Here is a 15257-nt window from a genome sequence, read left to right as displayed (position 1 = left end):
ATTTGCTTGTTTTCACTCCTCTCAGTATGAGACCTTGAGGTCAGGCATTTCAAAGACATCATCAGGGGAAGCTAACAAATGGGAATATTGTTCCCAGACCCAGGGGACAGCAAATAAAGTGTCCAAATGCCATTTTCTTCCTCACGTATAATTCTGCTACGGGGCTGAATAGGAAATGCTAGATCCAGGTTACACTGGTTCTTCTTTAGGAAACAGAACATTTGAAATCTTTTCTCCATCTCTTTTCTTGCATTGACTGTGAAAAGGTCACTGGCGACATCCTAATTACCCAATCTGTCCTCCTCCGACCCGACTCCCTTCCGCATTTGACACCTGCCCACCCTGCTCTGGTAGCTGCCCTCTGGGACTCATACAGCTTCTCCCCCCCCCCCCCCACCACCTCCCAGTCCCTTAGGACTGCTGGGTGTCCTACTTTGACCTTCAACTCAGTGCACAGAAATGCACACTCAGCCCACCCCACAACAGGTCAGGCTCCCTCTGCCCATGCCTTCATTTCTACTCACAGGGCACCATTCTCAGTCATCTGGACACAAACCTGGACTCTTTTTAGCTGTGCCTTCTCCTTGTCCCCTGCAGCTGACCCCTAGGTCCTGGCCATTCAGGCTCTTCATGGTGCTCCCTGGCCACCCACAGATGGCCCACTAGTTTGGACACTTCCTACATCTGCCCGGAACAGCTCCAGCCAGGCTTTCTCCTATAGGCTCTCCTCTGGGGGAATCCCGCCCATACTGCAGTCACGAAATTGAACTCCCTTCATACTGCTTAAATCATCTTCTGAGATGTTTCAATGGTTTCTAGTGCCCATAGTATCTACCTCAATGCTTCACTTGCCAGCCGGTGGATGCTTCACTTGGCCCCCATTTAACCCCAGGCAGTTCAGACAGGTCTATTCATTCTCTGGACCCTGACGTTTGAGGGGATCCCATCTTCCCTACAACTTTCTACTGGGGGAAGCTCCCTGGGAGGAGGGAGTGGCTTCTCTGGTTAATTTAGGACAAGGCATGAGGCATCCTAGCCCAGTACCTTTCTCTTCCTTTCATATCTTGGGAGCCAGGCGTCCCACTCAGTGGATCCAGACCCACATTTTAAGAGGCCGCCCCCACATTGGGGAGGCCAATCCAGGTCACAGACAGCCTTTGCAGATGCTAGGAAGCCAACTCCTGCACTCGTCAGCGTGACCCATATCTTCCAATACCAGACTTTTCAGTAGTAAAAGTGATTTTTTTTTTTTCCTTTTGCTTCCCATTTACCGTATTCTTTTTCACTGCTTCTCAATTAATGTGGAACTCAGGGGAAGAGGAGGTTCCTTACTGGGTTCCTTTGTGTCCCAATAATATACAGCCTCACTGCCTCTGGTCTCATTTCCCTCTCCCAGGAATACCCACCATCTCCCTCTGCCTTCTAGTTCTTATCCTCTTTCCAGAAACCATCCCCTCAAACTCCCACATCACCACATAGTCTCTCAGACCCTTGACTCTCCCCTTCAGCTCACAGCCCCTGGCTGCTCCCGCTGTTTAGCCATCCTGCACGGCCATGGAATATTCCTAGAAAACTCATCTTGTTTTCCGGTGGAAAATCTCACCTGCTTATATTTTGCCTTCCTGGTAAATTTTTCTTTAAGATCTTATTTTATTATTTGACAGAGAGGGAGATGGTACACAGCAGGGGAAGTGGGAAGGAGAAGCAGGCTTCCCCAGGAGCAGGGAGCCCAGTGCAGGGCTTGATCCCAGGACCCTGGGATCATGACCTGAGCTGAAGGCAGACGCGTAATGACTGAGCCACTCAGGCACCAGCCCCCTTCCTGGCAAATTATACCTGAGGGTAGGTATATTCCCTTTACACTCATTCTCATTCTCATCCTCCAGAGCACTGGCAAGAGGTCCTGTTCCAGGAAAGCTCTGGGTAACTGGGTGCCTAATTGAACCACAGACAGTGCACAGGGGGCTTCCTGCCTCACTATGTCAGCCCCAAACTTCAAGGAGAGCCAAGGTGTAGCTTCAGGGCCACAGTAGCATGGTCTTTGTAATTTCTCACACTGTGTAGCCTCAGAGAAAAATTCCACCTGAAGAGTGAAGAAACAGGGGTGCCTGGGTGGCTCAGTCAGTTGAGCATCTGACTCTTGATCTAGGTTCAGGTCTTGATCTCAGGGTCATGTGTTCAAGCCTTGCATCAGGCTCTGCATTGGATGAGGAGCATAAAGAGAGAAAGAAAGAAAGAAAGAAAGAAAGAAAGAAAGAAAGAAAGAAAGAAAGAAAGAAAGAAAGAAAGAAAGAAAGAAAGAAAGAAAAGAAAGAGAGAGAGGGAGAGAGAGAGAGAGAAAGAAAGAAAGAAAGAAAGAAAGAAAGAAAGAAAGAAAGATCCATTTCAGAAGACTATAAGAGAATCTTTTTTCTGACCACACATGTCTATTCTGTCCAAAATAGTTTTGTCTTCAACAAGGAGCAAAGCACAAGATAGCAAGCACATAGTCCAGGCATGGTAGCTTCCCATCTCCCGTATACCTGTGGGCTCTTTCAGAATAGACCTTATGTCTCTTCGGCCTCTCCAGTGGTTCTGGTGTTGTGTAGAGGGAGGTGCTCAGGGAACACAGGTTACATCAGTTTTTTTCTTAACAATGGGAATCATCTCCAAACTCTGATCATGTTTTTTAATTATGTAATATAGTATTTGGTTGCTCGAGGTTAAACTTTATGCCTCGGCTGCAGATATAGTAAAGAAAGAAGAGTATGAGCATATAAAATTAATTTAGGGGATGTGTGTATGAAAGAGAGAGAAAAGAAAATGGAGCATACGGAGACAGAGAGAGACTTAAGGGCAGTCTTTAGACCAAGTGCCATTCACAAGGACAAAATTTTTCTCAGTACAATCATTTTGCAATTCCCTAAGCCTCCATGAGCACTGGATGGGTAGATGTGCCTCTTTGATTCTAGGCAACGACTGACGAAATAAACCATACGTTCCTGTCTGGTGCCCAGGGTTCAGAGAGAGAGCCCATTCTACCAGAGAACAAAGGTTTGGGGAAAAGCAGTTCCATGCACCATGCAGCATAATGATTGACAGGCTGATTATTGGGCCGACTTGTCCTCATCTGGCCTTTTTTAAGTGCAATATGGTATGCATAACATGACATATGAATGCTAAATTCCTGGCAGTTCTTGCAAAGGAGACAATGCAGCTGGCGGCCTGACACCGGAGCAGCTGGGTGGGGAAAGCTTGGTTTCTGCACATTAACACATTTGACATTTGGTATCGAAAGGGAAGAGCTAATAAATAACCCGCCAACGATGACACTCTGTAATGACAGCTTTTATTACCAGCCAGTTAATCCTGCACTCCGGCTTTGTCCTTTCAAGCCATCTGGCGTTGAATTCTTATTTACTTACTTTTATTTTCCTGGGGCTTGAACTTGGAAAGTTAGCCTCCCATCAGTGTCATGTTTTGAAATTAATTCAAGGGCGAGGGCAATGGCCAGTTGTAGGTGACTCAGCACTAAGGTCTGTGGAAAATGGGAGAAGACAGAGATTTCAGGAGTTTGAGTGTGGAGTTGGCCTCCTCCTCCTTCTTCTTCTTCTTTGTTTGTTTTTTTTTTTAAAGATTTTATCTATTTGACAGACAGAGATCACAAGTAGGCAGAGAGGCAGGCAGAGAGAGAGAAGGAAGCAGGCTCCCTGCTGAGCAGAGAGCCCGACACGGGGCTCGATCCCAGGACTCTGAGACCATGACCTAAGCTGAAGGCAGAGGCTTTAACCCACTGAGCCACACAGATGTCCTGAAGTTGCCCCTCTTGAAGTCATCCTGGACCAGAGGAGTAGGGGAAAATCACCTCTTGATTACTATCTCTTTTCAGAAAAAGTCTCTGCCTCAATCGAATCCAACACACATTTGCCATTTATCCACTATGTACCCCAAAGTATCAGACGTTCTGGGACATACAAACAAAACTATTTAAGATGCAGTCCATCCCCTTAAAGTCAAAACTGACAGGCCAGCAGAAGAGACCCTCACACAATAAATCTCAATAACAGGACTCGAGCTATAATAGGAAAAAACATAGACAGCCACGGGGTCAGAGATGAGGGGGTAATTCCTTCTCCCTTGGAAAAAGCTTCCCAGAACTGTGATGGGTCTACGGTTTTTCTGTTTCCAAGAACAGGTTAGCTGGTGTTATGAAGTGAATGTTTGTATCTCCCTCCAAATTCACATGTTGAAGCCCTCGTCCCCAACATGATGGTATCTGGAGGTGTGACCTGCAAGAGGTAATTAAGTTTAGATGAGGTCATGAGAGTAGAACTCTCATCATGAGATCAGTGTCTTTATAATAACAGACCAGAGCTTTCCCTCTCCACCATGTGAGCACACAGCAAGAAGGCAGGCATCTACAAGCCAGGAAGTTGCTCTCACCAGGATCCAGCCATGCTGGCACCTTGATCTCGGACCTCCAGCCTCCAGAACTGTGAGAAATAAATGTCTGTTGTCTAAGCTACCCAGTCTATGGTCTTTTTGTTATGGCTGCCTGAGCTGATGAAGACAGCTGGCCAGTTTCATGGATGCTGCCCAAAGACACAAAACTCCTTAGTCAGAGACAAAAGACTTCCATCACTCACAGCAATAGCAGTGTTGGCTTCGAAGAAGTTTCGCCAAACCCAGTCCCCACAGAGTGACACAAAGGAGGCCAAGCAGCCCTGGTACACATAAGAGAGTTACATTGCAAGAGAGGAATCCTGAGCTTAGGGAATCTGAAGCTTTGATAATGGGTAGTAAGTACACCTGGACTTTGCCCCAGAAAAAGTCATCCACTCTGACTCCCAAGGTTATTCACTCAATAAATATCCCCAAAAAGAGGGTCTAGAAAAAAAGATAAGTGAGTGCCTCATTCACAGATGTGCAAAATTACACAAGAACTCTCCTGGGAAGAACTGACTCCCAACAGAGGCCATCAAACCCAGGAATGTCAATTGTCCACCAAATGATTTTCTAAAGCCAAAGACATGTTCAAAGAAAGAAATAGAAATTTCCTCAAGGTTGCATTTGTCTCGCTTGGGCTAACTATAGGATCCCCTTGAAATACAATCCATGGTGAGGCTTCTGGGATAAACCCCTTGGCTGTAACCCTATGAAATGTAGAAGGAGCCATGGAAAAGCAGGTGCAGAAAGCCACGCGGCTCAGCGTGCATGTGCAGAAGAAGTGAGACAGAAAGAGGCACTGCAGACCTTCATGAACTGCTCTTTGTCCAACTCCCCAGCCATATGTCTGGCAGCTTACGGCCTCATACCTCATACTGCAAGAGCTTTCCACTGCTGTGGTCTTGCTTCCAGACCTTGCTGTTTCTCTCACCCCTTGACCTTTTATCATGCAGTCCTTCTTGTCTTTCTTACCTCAAAACGCAGTTCCCTTGATTCACTCCTCCTTCTTTCAGACCTGGCTCACGTGCTCTCACCTATCCGCAGCCCTCCTAAATCATCTCAGGCCTGTGAAGTGCCCTTCCCTGGGCTTCCTGGAATCCTCTGTGTCTACCTGTCTCACTGCCCTTCCACACCACTCTTGATTATCTGTGTCCCTCCCCCCCATCGAATGCAGAGACCCGTGGAACAATGTAGTTTCCCTTCTGTGCCCCCATCATGGCCAGTAGTTAATCAACAAACCTTCACCAAAAATGACTCTCACTTTCTCTTCTACTCTGTCCTTGACATCACAGGTCTGAGTCCACAAAGGTCTCAGATCATTAGCGAATGTGAAGCTTACAGAACTCAACCACGTGCTACAGAAAACTCTATTTTTAAGTAGCCCCCCAAGTGTCATGAGGTAGTGAAATTTCGTTCTTTCTCTCCACTATTGTTCTTTCACTATTTCCCCTTTTCCTCTCCTGAAAAGCGATCCTCAGTTATACCATCCCCCTCTCTGTGTCTCTCTTTTTCTTTTATTCTCTCTTCCCTGTGTGTGCACAATCATACCAGTTGTATGCAACAGTATTGCATAATCCCCTGGAGGCATAAAGGAACCACCCACCTCTGCTGTACAGAAGAAAATATGAGAAGTGAAAGATGCTCCGTTGTCTGTCTGGTGGTTCCAAAGCTTTGTTTTTGTTTTCAGAGGTGATGGGCACTGGTGATAGAGAATCTGATGAATACATAGACCTTCTCTTCACCTGAATTTACATACCCACCTACCCTTAAAATTTTGCCAACATTTGCCTTGATAGAAGCCCATGGTCCCCTGGTTAAAAAAAAATAACAACAACAGCACTAAATAAAGTGCCCAGATTATGCCCCTTACTACTTTAATTTTCCTCGGCCCTGTGCCTCTGAAGAGACAGAACACAGAGCACACGTTCTCAGATGAGGGCTCAGGTCCTGTAGCTTTTTGTAAAGTAAACCAACCATAGGATATGACAGAAGCGACCGAGTAGCAGATGGTGTGTGACCTCTTGACAACTTTAGTCTCACTGCATGAGGGTAATAAATAGGCAGAGAAGCCATGAAAATAATTTTCCATAATCTTTTGCTCTATGGAAGTTGGGCTTGACCTAGAAATTCTGCATTCATTAATTCTACCTCCTGCTCCTGGCCATTTTGGGGTTCTTCTGCTACTGTAAGTCTTACTGAGCCAGCAAAATTGAGTGATACATGCCATATTCCCTGTGTGAGCCCCCAACCTCCAAAACACACAGATTTCTCTGAAAATAAAACAGGACAAATGTAGAATGAAGGAACTAGGCATCTTGTGTGTTGGATTTACAATCTGAGTTCAGCCAAAGGCACCTGTCCAGCCCATGGGCTATGTATCCTCTGAAGGTAGGGACCACCTTCATGTTCATGTCTGCATCCCCAGACCCAACATATAATAGATGTTCAACAAATAAGTGCCTGGTGAATGAATAAACAAGTGAAAGGATGTTTCCAGTCTAAAGTTGACCATAAATTGCTGGGGTCACCAATGTCTTTTCTCTTCAAAGGTGCAAAAATTGACTATATTCCCCAGCCCAAAATTCATCTCACATTTTCAACAAAAAAGCTCACACCACTCTTTTACCTATGCTCTTTCTTTCCCAATTTAAGGGGGATACAAATGTTTGGGGACAACAGCAAAGCAAAACCCATCAGAGGAAAGTGAGGCCATCAACCATGGCTGAGGGACTGAACATCCATGGGTCTGCTAAATCTTCACCCCTAATATGATGGCATTAGGAGGTGGGGCTTCAGGAGGTGATTAGATCATGAGGGTGGAGCCCTTATGATGGGATTAGTGCCCTTATAGCAGAGACCCTAGAGAGCTCTTCACCCCTTTTGCCATGTGAGGACACAGAGAGAAGTTGGTCATCCATGAACAAGGAGTCGGGTTCTCATCAGACACCAAATCTCCTGGCAACTTGATCTTGGGCTTTCCAGCCTACAGAATTGTGAGAAATAAATTTCTGTTATTTATAAGCCACTCAGTCTGTGGTCTTTTTCCTTCAACCTTAACAGGCTAAGACACTGGTACTGATAGCACCTAGTTCATATTCTGCTTTCTGGGCTCTGTTGACTTCTACACCTGAACCCTCCTCTGCTCAGTGGCCCTGCGAGTCCCGCAGTCCTATCGGCCAGCCCAGATGGGATGAGCCATCCTGCACATGCATGTCCTAGATGGTCCTCAGTCCTAGACGCCCACGTACTCCTAGGGACCTTCCTCCCAAATCTTCCACTTGACTGCACACAGGCAACCGCACCCCAGGCCTGCCCTGGGATCTCCCTGGGGTGTCTGACTTCTGCTCATGAACAATTTCATATCAGGCCTCCTTCATGTCTGTTCTGCCCTCTGACCCCATCCAGAGCTTGGCCAATTCTGCAGGGGACCCCAGACACCCAGGACTCTGAAGCCACCCTGGAGCTGTGGGAGAAGGACTAACCCCCTCCCCAACTCCCTCTGGACATGCTACAGTCTCACATTGTCTTTCCTGACTCACCTCCTTGGGCCCTTGCCCTGACTCCATGGCCCAAGAGATGTCAGGCCACACATCAGTGCAGAGGGGGACATATGGTGGAAATGCTAACACGTCCTTCTTCTCTGTGCATTCATGGTCCACGGGTCTCCCCTCGGCCCACCCAGGTGCCCCTATGCTCTTCAGTCCTCTGAGAATCCAAAGAGCATGTCGGCTGAATAACCTCCTGAGAGGAAGAAGAGTCACCTGTCAGCCCACCTGAACAGTGGGAGGTCGTTACCCTGCGCAGCTTGAAGGGCGCTTGAAGGGCCCCTAGGAACACGAGGCAGGCACCTGCAACTGCTTCCAGGTGGGCCCCCGCCCCTCTCTTGTTTACCTGATTAGGTCAGAGTAAATCAGCATCAAGGGCTCCCCCGGGCATATGAGAAAATAAGAGGAGCCGTACTTTGCTTTCATGATCATGAAAATGAGGGAAGACAGCAAAGGTCCTATGCCCAGAATCCGTCTCGGATTTTGACTTTGATTTGCTTTATTTTAACATGAGCTGAAAGGGGCCCCTCGCTGCCTCTGCCCCGGGAGTGATCAGCACCGTGTGGGAGAGAGCTGAGGAGGGCCAGGCCTGGGGCTGTGTGTGCTGGTCCATTCTTAACATCCGGGAGAAAAGGTCTCCCAAACCCTGAAGCATTCATGGCATAGATTTACAGTCATCAGTGCTTCCAGCCACTGGAGCTGAGAGTCTGAGACCCACAGCTGATCGCTGCCCTGGCCATGGGAATAGGAGCCCACTGGTTTGGGCCCAAAGGGAAAGTATCTCGTTCCTTGTTACCAAAGTTCCAGCAGTTGGTTCCTGACATGATAGACAGATGTTAGATGATACACAGGTGGTAAATAATAATGATGATGATGATGATGATAGATAAAAGAGATTGATAGAGAGATGATAGATGGGGGTCCCTGGACGGTTCAGTCAGTTAAACGTCCAAGTCTTGATTTTGGCTCAGGTCATGATCTTACGGTTGTGAAATCAAGTCCCGTGTTGTGTCAGCCTCTGTGCTGAGCACAGAGCCAGCTTGCAATTCTCTTTTTCTCTCCCTCTGCCCCTCCTCCTGCTCAGGTGCTCACTCTCTCTTTCTCAAATAAACAAATAAATCTTTTTTTTAAAAAAAGATAGATAGATAGGTACCAACGTGCACTCAAGCTGAAACCATAGAGAACTCTGGAACTGCATGAATAACTTCCAGAGAACAATCTGGAGGAAGAAATGATCTCCGTTTCCCATCTTCCCTCCCTCGGCCCCCATTCCCTTCCTTTAAGAAATGTCTTCTATTCAAGAGGGCTGCTGCTTCCAATGGTAACCTGTTAAACTCTCTTCTTTTGAGACAGCGGTGTTCATCACTGCTTTGGTCCTGTTTTATTTTTCTGATGTTTGAGCACGTGCCTTTGCAAATGGCCCAGGAAAGACTTGGTGACAAATTTTGGCCTAAAATTCAGCAATGGTTTCTCAGGGTCAGCTCTCCTGATGTCTGGGACCCTGAGAGCTCACTGCCCCGGGGCTGTCCTGGGCTTGGCGGGAGGTTCACCTCCATCCCTCGCCTCCACCCACCAGAGGCCAGGAGCACCCTGCCTTGCCAGATGTGACAACCGACAGCAAGACTCCAGGGGGGCACATAAATGTCTAAGGAGAAGAGCTTCCATAACTGAAGGGACTTTGAGTCATCTGTCCACAAGCACAGTCTGAGGAGAGCAGGGTGCCTTCATTCAACCGGCATCCAACCAGCATGGAGATCAGTACCTTGCCCAGACGTGGATGCAGATGGATTATTCTACAAGGACAGGGAGGATCAAAGCAACGCACGAACGCTCCTAACCGGCCAACGGGAACGGAGGCATCTGCTCCCTGTCTTACCTGCCCCGTGACTCCTCCTGGCAGGACTCTTTCCCTCTATGGGACTCCGTCAGTCTCCTGCCCTCTGGCGAAGCCTCTGGACCCCTCCTCAGAAAAAATGTTTTAAAGTTTCTACAATAAGACACATAAGGTTACAAAGGGAACTAATTATATCAAAAGACAGTTACCAAAAAGATTATAATCCATTGATAGAGTTCTATCCTTGTGTCTTTATCAATGCATTAGCTCACAGGGTCTGGGGACAGGCTACGAATTCCGACACTTTTAGAGTGGTGAGGAGCACTCCTGATGGTTTGAGGTATCTGCCCTAACTGTAATGGGATACCAAATATGCCTGTGATTTCTCTTGTTTCAAAGTTGCGAGCACTCCTAATACTACCGGCCTATGTTTGTGGTTAAAAGAAACATTCCATTTCAGTTCAAGCATGGTTCAAAATGCAAGGTCTCAGGACGCCTGGGTGGCTCAGTTGGTTGGACAACTGCCTTCGGCTCAGGTCATGATCCTGGAGTCCTGGGATTGAGTCCCGCATCAGACTCCCAGCTCCATGGGGAGTCTGCTTCTCTCTCTGACCTTCTCCTCGTTCATGCTCTCTCTCACTGTCTCTCTCTCAAGTAAATAAATAAAAAATCTTAAAAAAAAAAAATGCAAGGTCTCCATTCAAGTTCACCAAACTCTCAGAATTCAGAGGCCCAAGGATTCCAATGGGTTCTATACGCTCGTGTAGGAGTTCTGCCTCCGTCACTGCAGGGACCACCTGGTGCTCCACGCCGGCCAGTCGGATGTTCCCTCCCTTTGGACCTAGTGAGTTTCTCAGGGGCGGGTACCTGACCCAAACCAAGCCAACCAGAAACCTCTCTAGAACTTTCCTGGCAAAATTCTCAAGGAAGATTCTGTACATGGGGAATATTGAGGGTGTATTTATGTATTTTTAAATGTGGATTTTGTGCTCCAGGGAAGCCTGGAAGAATGGAGGAAGGAGGTGGGGGGTGCCTTACGAGTCCATCCATCCGTGATGGTGAATGGTATGTGTCAATTTTCCTGGGCCATGGGAACCCAGATATTTGGCCAAATATTCTGAGCGTGTCTGTGAGAGTGTTTCTGAGTGAGATTAATGCTTGAAATGGTGTGATGCGTAGAGCAGTGTCCTCCCCAGTATGGATGGCCTCATCCAAACCACTGGAGGCCTGAACAGGAAAAAAGACTGAGGGAGGAAGGATTCATTCTCTCTGCCTGCCTTTTTTTTTTTTTTTTTAAAGATTTATTTATTTGCGCGCGCGAGAGAGAGAGAGAGAGAGCGCACGCGCAAGCACAAGCAGGGGGAGGGGCAGAAGAGAAGGAGAGAATCCGAAGCAGGAGATTCTCTTGCTGAGCAAAGGAGCTGCACGCAGGGCTGCACTCCAGGACCGTGAGATCATGACCTGAGTGGAGACCTAGAGCCGCTGTTTAACTGACTACCTCACCCAGGCAGCCTCTGCCTGACTATCTGAATGCTGGGGCCATCGATCGTCCTCGCCATCCAACTCGACTTGGACTGGAACTCCAACTTTAGCTCCTTTAGCTCCTTGGACTTCGCAACCTCCATAATCACGTGAGCCAATTCCTTATAAGAAATCTCTATATCTCTTAGGATATCCATACATACATCCTATCAATTCTGTTTCTCTGAAGAACCCTGAGGAACAGACCAGTTGAGTCTAAAGTCCATGATACAAACGTGCTTGGTTAAGATGCCGTGAACATCCAGGGAAATGGGCTACAGGTTCACTTCCTAGGGTACAGACCTATTCTTTATAATATCTTAACCCCAGGGTGGTAGGATTTCAAAAAGCAAACAAATAACCTTGCTGAGGACCACTGAACCCACCCTATGGAATGAACTAATGCAGATTTACCATGTGGCCAAGACATAATCCCATAAACTGAGAACAACCTACAGAGAGGTCCCAGGGTTAAGAACCAATCCCTTCATGTTATCGTGCTAGAAAATGTCGCAATCAGAGTAGCTAAGAAGCATGACTTGCCTGGTTCTGGAGAGATCCCTTGCCTCTTTCAACCCCTGGATCCTGACTCCCTGGCCCCCAGGAGAGGTCCCAGCTTTCCCAGAGAGGAGTCATGGGGCTGCAGCTGAGGGTTTCTGTTGGGGGGGGGTGTATCTTGTCTGTAGGGAGCCAAGGCTGGTGGCCCAGATAAGGGGGAAGAAGAAGGCCAGAAGCAGGCATCATAAACTGGAGGGCAGATTCAGGGGCCAAAGGCTCAAAGAAGCTGCAGAGAAGGTCCAGGGGTCAAAAGAGTGAATGGGAGAGGTCCTGGGGGAGTCGTGTGACGCGGCTGCCATCTGGGCATCATCTACCATCCCAGCACAGAATGATGTGGAACATGGGACAACAGCTAGGAGTCAAGGGCCAGGCACTGGGGCACTGGGCTCAGGTGTGGACCCCACCCAACGCCCTGACCTGGAGCCATTTCAGGATCCTGCACTTTCCTCCCTCATGGTTGTCACCCGGAGAACAGAAATGCTTTGTCTCCCTATTGGTAATGAATCCCAACTCAGTCTCAAGGCACCGGCTTGTCGTCTGCCATGTTTTTACAGCCCCCCTGAGCTTGGGGTTCCCATCTGCGGCTGCACGACTCTGCACACTCAGGTGTGAACCCCCCAGACAGCATTTGGGCAGTGCCTCACCTCTGTCTGAAACATGACGTTAAAAAATTAAAACAAAGTAAAACCCGCCCAGCTCTGATGTAGTCCCCCGACACCTCATTTTCATTTTGTAAGTGAATAACAAGTTGTTCAGTGTTTCAGGAGGGTCAGGACAGGAAAGTCCCCATTTAAGGATGTATGCTAACATGACGATCCAAAAAAAAAAAAAAAAAAAAAGACCTACTACGACTTCCTGTTCGTATCCAGGTTTAGTGTCTCTGCACTGTGTTAGACTTTCGGGGACTTTGGCCTTAGGACGGGTTTTGGGAAGAAGGAAATTTCTGAACCAAGCCCTCTCTTCACATTTTCTGTCCTCATTATTTCAAAGAAGACATTGCCTTGTGATTTCTTATGTCACCCCATGCAATTTCTCTCCATCGCTATTGCTCCCTGAGGGTCTCCTACCTGTTTCCCACCGACCCACTTTCGCCGTCCATCTGTGGGTGTTGCATGATGCATGGGTTTGTGTCCCACATACATCAGTCAGGTCTAGCCACTGCCAAACACATGATAAAGCCCAAGGACCAAAAAAAAGTGTTTGTGGTGGTCACTGCTTTGTCCTGTTTTCTGATCATTCCCGTCTTTATTAATGTCTGGCGAATTACATAGCCAGTAGACAGCTTCGGGTTATCTTCTGGAGATATCAATGCTATGACAACACTGGGGATGGCTTGCCATGAACAGTGACAAGATGCTAAGAGCCTCTGTACTGACATCATGATTATGTAATGTTCAGCTTGTGCCAAAAACTTTTAATGCTGATGAATGAGTTCTGAGCAGTTAGAAGGGAATGCGTTATCTGAACTTTTTTTTTTTTTAAGATTTTATTTATTTATTTGACACAGAGAGAGAGAGAGATCACAAGGAGGCAGAGAAACAGGCAGAGAGGGGGGAAGCAGGCTCCCTGCTGAGCAGAGAGCCCAATGAGGGGCTCAATCCCAGGACCCTGAGATCATGACCTGAACCGAAGACAGCGGATTGACCCACTGAGCCATCCAGGCGCCCCAGTTATCTGAACTTTTGCATAGACTCTGACATACGCATCAGGAAAGACATTTCTTGGGCTCAGAGGAGCTCGATGATTGGTAAGACTTCTTCAAAAGGACAACGCTTCCCAGCTAGACAAAGGTTTCTCTACCACTTGAAGGGACTGAGTCAGGGGTTATTTTGCAAGGAAACTGGGTTAAAGTGGCACCTGTGTGTACAAACGGCCAATCCCGCTGACCCCATGGGAGAGGTGATCTCCACTTCTAGAACGCACATGGACCCTTGAGAAAGATGGGCCAAGAAAAGAAAGGTTTCGACTGATTCAGCATTGCCAGTTTGCTTGCGGCATCTAAGAAAATGTCTCGGGATCCATAAGGCTGAAACTGCTTATTTGGGGCAACTTCACACAAAGGAAATAATCAAATCAAAATTAGAACTGTTTAGATCATTCTGTAAAAGCCGTCTGCTGGCTGTCTGATGAAAGCCCCACAGAGGAGAGTTTCCTGGTAATCTCCTCCCTTTTTCAGGGGAGGGTGGGAAACACTTTTCACAGATGTGTAGGGGCTGGAAGTCAAGGGAAGGACAGCGGTTGGACACCTGAGGTCTAGGTTGCACCTCCCAGCCGCAGAGCTGCCTCCCCCACTAGCGCCTCACGCTTGGTCCAAACCAGGCAGCCGTTGTTTCTAGTCCCTTGTCATGCTTCTAATTCCAAAGAAATGGCTATTTTGTTTGGCTTTTGCCCCATTTCTCATGCAGTGCAACATGTCTGTGTAGCCACATGTCCAAGAAAGTGAAATGGAAGAGATTAAAAACAGATTTGTCTGGTGAACAGGTGTTGAGCATTATCTAATAGCAAACTAAATATAAAAAGGGAGACTAATTAGAGTTCTGGCATCTCTCCGGCTGTTGGTTTCATAGCTCGTTAACTCTTGAAATGCTCCTCAGATGAGAAGACCAGAACTCGCTGAAAAGGAGACAGTGACTCCACACTCCTGTATTTGGGCTGTGGAGAGGGAGATGGGGGGGTCTGTGTCAGGGAAGGAAGAGGGTCAGGGAGAGTCAGCCTGACAATGCTAAACAATGAGGAACACTGGTAAGAAGTTGCTGTTCCAGGGAGGAGAAGCCACTCTTCTAGAACCTTCCTCCTTGAAGTACGGTCCTCTGACTAGCAGCATCGAATGCCCCAGGAGCCTGGGAAATGTAGTCTTGGCCCCATCCTAGAGGTACTGGATCAGAAGCTGTATTTCCAACAACGGATTGCCAGTTGACTCATATGAGTGTTAAAGTTTCCAGGAACTGAAACGGAGCTCATGGCGGGATGGGGATGGGGTAAGGCAGGGGAAGTTTTTCCTAAAGGCACAGATTTGGGTGGGATTCTTGGTGGTTGTTAAGGCAGGGGTTAGCAAACTTCTTCTGTAAAGTCCAGAGGGTAATATGTAAACTTTGCTGGCCATACTGTCTCTGTCACAACTATTCAGCTGTATCACTGTGGGGCAAAAAACCAAACCAAAACAAACAAACAAAAATGTCAGTCACGGACACTATGTAAACAAATGGGCATAACGGTGTTCCAGTGAAACTTTACAAAAATAGGAGCTGGGTCCAATTTGGTTCATGGGCAGTACTTTGTTGATCCCCGATCTAAAGGAACAAGTGTGTCTTCATACAGTATGGAATATTCTAGACCAGTTACAGGTTAGATTACATTTGATCCTAAAACTTGGG

General features: G+C 47.4%; 1 long non-coding RNA gene across 1 annotated transcript in view; it reads right to left on the bottom strand.

The window, feature by feature from the left end:
- Positions 1-9890: 9890 nt before the first annotated feature.
- Positions 9891-15257, bottom strand: part of LOC309845045 — a 39633-nt gene continuing 34266 nt past the window's right edge. Inside the window, exon 3 of the long non-coding RNA XR_014300999.1 lies at positions 9891-9957. This is a non-coding gene — a long non-coding RNA (uncharacterized lncRNA). The remainder of the gene's footprint in view (positions 9958-15257) is intronic.

The sequence above is a fragment of the Mustela nivalis genome, assembly GCF_964662115.1.
Source record: "Mustela nivalis genome assembly, chromosome: 1".
Lineage (NCBI taxonomy): Eukaryota > Metazoa > Chordata > Mammalia > Carnivora > Mustelidae > Mustela > Mustela nivalis.
The sequence above is the reverse complement of the archived record's forward strand: the minus strand, read 5'-3'. Positions and strand labels throughout refer to the sequence as shown.